Source organism: Parus major, chromosome 13, assembly GCF_001522545.3.
Source record: "Parus major isolate Abel chromosome 13, Parus_major1.1, whole genome shotgun sequence".
NCBI classification, from domain to species: domain Eukaryota; kingdom Metazoa; phylum Chordata; class Aves; order Passeriformes; family Paridae; genus Parus; species Parus major.
Window position 1 is genome coordinate 1,412,778 of NC_031782.1, and position 9,185 is coordinate 1,421,962.

Below are 9,185 nucleotides of genomic sequence, written 5' to 3' on the forward strand. Positions count from 1 at the left end.
AGAGTGAAACTCCTGAGCCAGGGCCCATCCTGGGTGCAGCCAGGGCCGGGCTCTTGCAGTGCCCAAGGTGCATCCTTGGAAGGGCTTTTAATAAATCCCTGCTTTATTCCTTTAACCCTGTCCAGCCCCTGCTCCAGGAGCCTCTCCAGGCACCACATCCAATACCATCAAACACCAGATGTTTCATCCCACCACATCCATTCTGGAAAAAGAAATGTCTCTGGCAGGTCCATCCCTGCCACATCCCAGCCTCTTTCCCTGCTCACACTGCAGCATCACAGCCTTCCCTGACTTTCCCCTGCAGAAGGTCCAGCTCATCCTCAACCCCTCTGAAGTCCCTCACCTTCAAATCCCAGCTCTGCTTGCCCAGCACTTCTCAAATCTCACTCTCCCAGCAGGACTGACTGCCCCACTCCGTTTCCTTCTGAAATTATCCAAAAGAAACTTCTAAAAACCATCCTGAAAGCATTTTGCAGTTCCCATGTTGCTCGTGAGAAGAAATTTCCACTTTTTATTCTCATGCACAAAGGATCCCTGACTTTCTGCCATTTACAGACACCACAAATATTCCAGCAAATAAATTGGTAAGAAAACCCATGGGAACAGCAAATTTTTAACTGAATATTGTGCATAAATTATTAATTAGTTCTGAATTTACAGAGGCGAGGATTAGCAATGAAAAACTCATTTAGTCCCTAAGATAATTCAACAGGACAAAGGAATCAACAGTCTGTGACTTTTATGTCCCTTGGAACTGAACAAAAACAGCTGCAGCATCAGCAACCAAAAAATTGCAATGAATGGCCCACAAATTAGCACAGAAAAGCATCTGAATGTTGTCAGAATTTGTGATTCTTATTTCTTAATCTAAAATTCATCTACATATGAAAATCTGCAGCATAAAGATTGGTATTCAATCATCTGCAGAGCTCTCAGGGGTGAGATATTCCTTATTCTTGAGCTCACCTGGACTCAGGGTGTGTTCCTCCTGTGCTAAATTAGTTTGGAGGCTGCAGCATGCTCAGAATGCAGGGATTTATGGATGGGATGGTCTGGGAGACTGGAAATGGCACAAGCAGCATCCATGAAGGTCTTTGTATTGAAATTCTGTGGTTTTAAACAAGAAAAAGGTTTGGTCACAACCAGGTAAAGCAGCTTAAGAAAGACCTGAAATGTCTGTGAAAAATTAGGATATAAATGATTGTTCTTTGTGGATTCATTTGGGGCAGGGCAAGAGCTTCTGCTGGCCTGAAAAGGGGAAAATCCTCTGAATTCAAGGTGCTTTGGGGCATTTTTCACTAAAATTCCTTTACTTTACCTGTTGAAGCTCCTTTCTGTGCTGGTCTCAGCACTTGTGGCAAACCCTGATTATGCTGAGCGTGCCCAGCCCCGAACAACTGCAGAGACTCCAAATTGTGCCACAGAAAAGCAAAACCTGGCAAATTTTCCCTAAAAAGTGTTGCAGTAAGGAATTCCCACCTTTCCCAGCACACCTCTGGGATTCCCTCCTCATTTCCAGGCCCTCACCTGGCAGCACAGGGATGAGTGGGGACAGCACAGCACCGCTGCAAATTGTGGAGCTGCTTCCAAAAACCCCAAAAAGTGGCTTTAAAATTGTGATTTCCTGTTTGCATTCCCTCTCTGGAGTACAGGGATACACAGGGCTGGAGGAGTAGCTGCAGCCTACAGATGCAGTTTGAGGCTGCTTTTAAAAACTTCCATGTGGGTGTTTGCCAAAGGAGCTTTTTTTTTATTTTTTAATATATTTTATTTTCTTCCCCTGCTCGTGAAACAACTGACTTTTATTCATATTTACACAGTCCCTCGGAAAGCAAATGAAAAACTCGTCCTGAGAAGTTGCAAAGTATTAAATTAGTCAAAAGTAAATGTTATTTTTGGAAAACCAGTTCCAGGTGTGGCTGCCAGACTCCTTCCACCCAAAGCTGAGGCACTGCAGGGAACAAAGGAGCCTGGCCACGACAAAAGGAATGTCACTGCTATTGAAATAAAAACAGGCAAAAGCTGCTTGTGAGACATTTCTTTCACCTGGATGCTTTTCCCAGGGCTGGCAAGGAAATCAGGGGGGCTCTCAGTCCCCAGAATGATCTGGCAGCTCCCAAGCCAAGGGAATCACTTCAGTCACTCACAAGGAATAATTTGTCATTTTGGATTTTTTTTTTGTTTCTATTTTTCATTCTTGGTCTCCCCAATCCTTTAAGATCCCTCCATACACTTTATCATCACGTACTGTTTTGATTTGAATTTATTTTTACCCTGAAATCCCCTGACTCCAGCTGTGCTGCACTTTTTAGTGGGTCCTAACTTGCCCTTTAAAGAAATTATTCCTTTGAGGAATAAAACACCCACCTTAACTAGAGAGTTGATTCTCCCACTGCATTAATTCCATTAATTAATTCTATTTCCTTCACTCCAGTGAAATATAATTTCTGCCAGCACAAGGGATCCAGCTCACTGTGGCCAGACCCTCTCTGTAAATCCCTTAGGAATTAATGGTGGCTTGGATTTTGGAGTGCAGGTAGAAATATATTGATTTTTATCACAAGAGAAGGTGCTGCCTGCCTTGAAAAAACTCCACCACCATCCTCAGCTGCCTCTGGAAGCTCCTCCTGACACAATACAATTTAAAATAACAGTGATAAAGGATAAATGATCATTTAAAAAAGGCTGTTGAGCACATGGTTTACAGCAGAGGCTGGGAAGGGCCAGGCAAGGTCACAGAGTCTGCAGTTGGCTGTTAAATGAAATGTGGATTTATCAGGATTGGATCCTCTGTAATAAACCTGCCTGCACACCTGACCTCCCTCAGATATTTCCTAACATCCCAACAGATGCACAAAAGCATTTCTGTAGGATTTGGCACAACTTGGGGCTCCTCAAGGTCACTGCACCAGGCAGAGCAGCCTATTGTAGGCTTCTCACTGGGACTGAGAACGTGGAACCCATGAGTGTCCTGATCTGTGCAGGTGTCCCACTGGGATTTTGGACCTCGACCCTGGGAATCCCAGGTGTGATGGCATCATTTGAACCGACCTCCCCAAACCTTTTCTGCACTGTCTGGTTCAGCCCTTCTCCTCCTGCTCCCCTTCTTCCTTGTCCTTCTTCTCCTTCTCCTCTTCCTCCTCCTTTTTCTCTTCTTCCTCCTTTTCCTTCTTCTCCTTTTCCTTTTTCTCCTTTTCCTTCTCCTCCTGCTCCTCTTCTCTTCCTTCTCCTTTTCCTTCTCCTCCTGCTCTTCATCTTCCTTGTTCTTCCCCTTCTCCTCCTCCTTCTCTTCCTCCTGCTCCTCTTTTTTCTCCTTTTCCTCCTCCTTCTTCTTCTCTTCCTCCTCCTTTTCCTCCCCTCCTGCTCTGGTGGAGGGGAACCAGGGCAGGCTGGAAGCCTGGGAGAGCCCCTGAGCCTTTCCTTTATCCAGATCTGCCTTGGATCTTCCCAGCAGCACTGAGATCTCCCTTTTCTTTCTGAGAGTGGGGCAAGGAGCTCCCTCAGGGCTTCACCCACCTGTGAGGGCTTTGCTGGACTCCAGAGCATCCAGAGATGTCAGGGGTGTCTCTGAGACCCCCTCGCTGCAAGGCCAGGGTTTGCTGTCTGTGCCCACAGCAGTGTTTTATCTATTCAATAGACATTTCATGTTATTTATTAAAAGTCAGTGTTTTATCCCTGCAGCAGCTGTTCAAGGCTCTGTTTGAAGAGGAGGGCACAGGTTGGACACGGTTCCCTTCAGGTTCTCCATCAATCTCCTGCTCCCCTGGCTCAGGCAGTCCCTTGGCTGCCTCACCACATCCACTGCTGAAATCTTCCAAAGCAGCAGACATTGAATTTTCTCCTTGCATGGCAGGAAATGCCACCAGGCCCTGCTCTGGGTGATGCAGAAAGTGAAGTTTGAGCTCTCTTAGCACAAATATCTGCCCAGGGCAAGGAAGGACACCCAGCTCCAAGGGCTGACTGAGAACAGCTCAGCTTTGGTCACACCAGCTCCCTGGAATTCCCTCGAGGAATTCATGGGCAGAAATCTCACATTCCCTCATCCTGCTTTCCATCCCAGCTCGTCAGAAATTGGGATGGGGTTGGGAAAGGGCAGGGCAGGGAGGGGCTGAGATGTGAGGAGGGAACGGATCCAGCCTCAGAAGAGGAACTGATGTTGCAGTTTTTGCCCTGCTCATTTTACAGTAAATAAAGAATTAAGGAAGATTGCTGGAAATGTGTCCATTCAGGCAGCAGCTGAATTTCCTGTTAATTGCTTTGGGAGTGAGGGAGGAGGGAAAATCGTGGAGCCATCACAATGAGCAGTGAGTGACTGGTGAGTACCCAAACCCTTACTCTGCACATGTGTTGCTAATGATAGAAATAGAGATGTGCTCTCATAAAAACCCCGACTTAGTGAATGAGGGTGAACATAAAAAATAAATCCCTCTCTCAGGGAGACAGAGAGTGCAGAGTCATTTAGCATGGCATTTGTTTTGGAGGAAGGAGTGGCACCAGGTTTTCCCTGCACCAGCACGAGCAGCGCAGCCCCAGTTCCCCCAGTGGCTCCCACTGCCCTGGGACTGGAGCCAGCTGAGTGTGGGGAAGGGTCTTGAATGAAAAGGACCCAAAATCACAGAAACATGACATGGTTTGGGTTGGAAGGACCTCAGAACTCATCTCATTCCACCCCTGCCACGGCAGGGACACCTTCCACTGTCCCAGGCTGCTCCAAGCCACATCCAGCCTGGCCTTGGGCACTGCCAGGGATCCAGGGGAAGCCCCAGCTGCTCTGGGCACCTGTGCCAGGAGGAATTTCCTCCCAGTATCCCATCTAAACCCACTCTCTGCCGGCTGAAGCCATTCCCTGTGTCCTGGCACTGCAGGCTCTTGGAAGAGGTTCCTCCCCATCGTTCTTGGCTCCCTCCAGATCGACCCTGCCACGTGCCAAGCCTGCCCTTGTTCCTGCACCTCACAGGCACTTCTGGGTTCACAGGGAGGGGAAGCTGCTGGGAAACCTGGAGATCCTTGGATATTCATCCTGGATGCACTTGGGAAGGGGGAAGGAGAGCCTGTGCTAGCGTCACAGCTTTCAAAGCCAGCCGGGGCAACCAGCGAGAAGCGGCTCTGAACAGGGAAGCAGGAAACCCTGGGCTGACACAACCTCCTGCCCTGTTATCTGTACCTTTGGTTTATTATATTTAACCAGGCTTTTGATCTGGTTAAATATAATCTTTGATCTGAAGGAAGAACATCCAAAGAGAAAACAGCACCAAAATCTTTTTGTCAGCACCAACTCTGCAGGTCCAATAAAACCTCAGAACAGCATCAAGTCAGCAGATCCAGCAAACAGCTCTTCTTGGTGGGCTTGGCTTTTTCTCAGAAAATCACATTACACTGAAATCACGCTTTTCCAACAGGAAGTTTCCATTTGTCACTTAAAAAACCAACTCACTACCAAGAAAATCTGTCATGCAGTTGTTTCAGATCTGTATTTCTTTCCGGGCTGTAAAGCAGATTCTGAGGCCATGGAGAGAAGAATCAGATGGAGGAAAAGGCCTGGGAGAGACCCTGAGGAGCTGTTGAAGCAGACCCAGCTATATTTTAAGCTGCTGTGGATGACATTTGGAGATGGAGATTCCACATTCTGGTTATGCAGTCTCCCAGGGGAAGCACGTGTTGGGATTTTTCTCAGCTTTATCCTAAATCTTCCTTGCTGCGTTTTATTGCTGTGACTTCTTTTCCTTTCCCTCCACACACTTTGTTTATTCCTCTTGCTGCAGACACTCATGCAGCTGCACAGCAGCCCCAGAGCAGCCCTGGCACTGACACAGAGCCCCCCTGCCCCAGCTCTGCTCCTCCCTGCTCATTCCTGAGAGCTCCCAGATCCCTCCCGATGCTTTCCCAAAGTGCAAACCTGCAAAGAGCACGGGGAGGAAGGATTCCATCCCTGCTGCTCACATCCCACCCCTCTGGATGGGCACTGCTGCTGGGTTTTGCTCTTTTCAGGGCTTTGGTGATTCCCTGTTTTCTGTGGGGGATTTTCATGTCCTTTTCCATGTGGTGTCTTCCTAATTGATCATGGAATCACAGAATGTTTGGGTTGGAGGGATTTTAAATCCCGTCCTGGGATCCTTTAAAGCCCAACCTCCCACTGTTCCAGGCTGCTCCAAGCCACATCCAGCCTGGCCTTGGGCACTTCCAGGGATCCAGGGCCTGCCCACCCTGTCAGGGAAGAGTTTCATCTCCAGGCTGAACAATCCCAATTCTCTCAGCTTTTCCCAGTCCTCTTGGCCTTTTCTCCATCCTCCTGCAGTCAGTGATTCCTGCCTTGGCTCATCCTCCTCAGCTCCATCTATCTCCTTGGGAAGATCCTTCCCCAGCAGACACTCAGGGATGGGCACAGAGCCCCAGAGGAAGTCTCAGGAGACTGGAATTCTGCACTGATCCCTCTTCCTGCTCCTCAGGAGATGTGAGCACTCAGGTGGGATATGGCTGATCCCACCCAAGGCTGAGGGGAAACAAATCCTTCACACCCAGTTCCTGATGTGGGACATCTCTGCACCTGGGGGATGCAAACTTGTCACCAGCAGCTCCACGACACAGTGACCGCCTGTTTTCCATGGCTGATGAGTGAATTCCTGAATTCCAGTGCAGTGGATCCTGCTGCAGATCCCACAGCCACTTCTCTCCAGGGTGTTTTTCCGGCTGGTGTTACTTTTAGCTGGGTTTTGTTCAGTGTTCATCACTTAAAGATGTTTCCATGTGCCAAGATTGAAGCTTTCAGTCTCTCCTGGGTTGCCTATTTTTGGATCCTCGGGCTCTCCTTGCTGATTTTTTTGTGTGTGTGTTTGTTTTTAAATAAACAAACACTGGAATAATAAATGTCTGGCCAGAGAGTAGTGAGGGATCAGATGTTTTCTGAAGAGGAGATATGTGGAAAAGAAAGGAATTGCCTGGGAAACACTGCAGAGCCAGAAGACCTCTCAGCTCATCTGTCAGGGAGGGGAGGGCAGGGAGTTCTTGGGATGCAAACAAACAGGGATGAGCTGGAGAGAAGCATTAATCCAACCCAGAATCCACCAGCTGCCACCATTAGCATTTCTGCTGATAACAAACAGTGGGGTGTGCTCACACCTCATTGCCAGAATTCCATGCAGCAGGAATTCCTGGCTGCTGGAAGCCTTTCCTCTGCTCCAAGCTTTTCTTCTCTGAGCTCATCATCCCCCTGTGCCCACATCTTACAGGTGTCTGTGCCCACATTGCCCTGACCTCAGCTCAGGCTGTCCCCCACAGGTGAACAACCCAGATTTGTCCTTCCTTTTAGCATTTACGTGGGAAATTCCATGGAGCAGGGAAATCCTGAGCTGAAGGAAATCCCTTCTTCCTCCAGTTCCCAATTCCCTGGTTATGTTCTAATCATCCCCCAGCAAGTTCTGCTGGCTGTGTTTTATTAAAAGCAAGCACAAATGCAGAAGGGCTGCTTGTTTTCCTCCCTGAGCTGCAATAGAAGGGATCTGATCAATAAAACAACTCAGCCAAGCTGAGCCCGAGGAAAGCCAGGCATTCATAAAAGGCATCTTTGCAATTAGTTTTTATCAGCTCCACGATTTTCTGCTGACCAAGGAGGCTCCTAAACTCAGACCAGCAAGGAGATGCTTGCTCTGCACTTCCCTGTGGTACAGAGCAGGCTGGGCAGTTTAGTCTGGTTGCCAGTGAAGGATTTTGGAAGCTGCAGAGCTGAGTTTCCTGTGTCTGTGACAGTGGGTCCATGTGCAGCACGGCCTGGAATCACAGCCAAGAACCAAAAGGGGATGAAGGCAAAGAGGAGGAGGGAAAGGGAACTTCATCTTGCACAGAGGGCCTCTGGCACAGGACCTGTTTTACTGTCAAATTACAATTTTTGCCCCCTGACTGCCTGGCCAGTTTGGTGATAGCTCAGCAGGTGAAATTTCGTGGAGGGTTCAGTCTAACTCTGTCCTCTCCTGTTTTGACTCTGCCATTTGAACCCAGCAAAGCAGTTACTGAACACAACATTCTGATGGTTCTTAATGTTCTTGGAAGATGCTTTCCCTTCATCCTTAACCCCCCTGCTCATTACTATTTCACAGATTCCTTTAGCTTCCCTTATCAGACACCTACATGTTCTAATTCCTAATTTATATTCATTGCTGCAAGTTTCCCTTATTTTTCTGGGGACAGTGTTGACTGGGTTTGGGTTTCTATTTTATTTCCTTTTTCCCTTCTCTGCTGAATGATGAAAATTTTGCTTGGCAGTTTTTCCTATTGGGGAAAACATGTTTTTGTAACAACCCCAGGGAGGGCCCATGGAGAAGAAACACGTTCCACCGCTCTGGCTCAGCTAAAATCAGCTGCAGCCTGTCAGACAGAGCTCTGAGAGGGGCTTGAATGGTGGCAGCTTTCACTTCAGTGATGTTAAAGCAGCCATAAAGAGCCAGATCACCACAAACATCCCCCTCAAACTTTTCTGGTCTGTAAGGAACCAGCCTGGCTCTCACCTCTCCAGTTATTTCACTGCAAGGGCCCAGCCCAACACCCCCTGGTTCAGCTGAGGAGCCCCAGAAGAGCCAGGAGACCTCAGAACAGCTCCTGGCATGACGAGCATGGAAGAGTTCATTTGCTGGATCCAGAGGTTCAGCTGCATCCTTCAAGGATGGAATGAATCTCAGGAGAATTCCTGATTCCTTCTCCCAGGAAGACCTCTGAGAGAGGTTTAATTGTGATCTTCCTGATATTAATTAAAACAGCCCTGGTACACCACAAATTAGGGGATTCGTGAGGCCAAATTAACCATTCTGCATCTGGGGGAGATCTTGTGAGCTTCCCATGGGTGCTCTGAGAGTGGCTGCTCAGCTGCTGGAAGGGAAAATGTGGAATTTTCCTCATTTTCAGGACTCCCCAGCATAAAGGTGAAGCCTCTGCAGAACTGGGCTGAGCTCAGGTGTGCTCAGAGCCCAGCAAGGCACAAAGACAAGAGAGAAGGCTGAGGTTTGGGATTTGTTTGGGAAGCTGAGGAGCCTGATCAGGAGCAGTGCCTGGGAGGGATGAGAGGAGCTGCCTCCATCCACATTGCCCAGCATCCGCCCACCCTGTCCCCGGGGGAACTGGAGGGGCAGGACTTGTCTGTGCCACCTCAAAGCAAGCGTGGGGGGAAGCCCAAACAGAAGCTGAGCCTTGCAGGTGGC

At 48.5% G+C, this 9,185-nt stretch overlaps 1 protein-coding gene across 1 annotated transcript in view; it reads right to left on the minus strand.

The window, feature by feature from the left end:
* HTR4 (5-hydroxytryptamine receptor 4) overlaps positions 1–9,185 on the minus strand; it is a 66,003-nt gene that overhangs the window by 51,558 nt on the left and 5,260 nt on the right. The window contains exon 2 of the mRNA XM_033517787.1: positions 967–1,107. The gene's annotated coding sequence lies outside the window, so the exon portion shown is untranslated. The remainder of the gene's footprint in view (positions 1–966; positions 1,108–9,185) is intronic.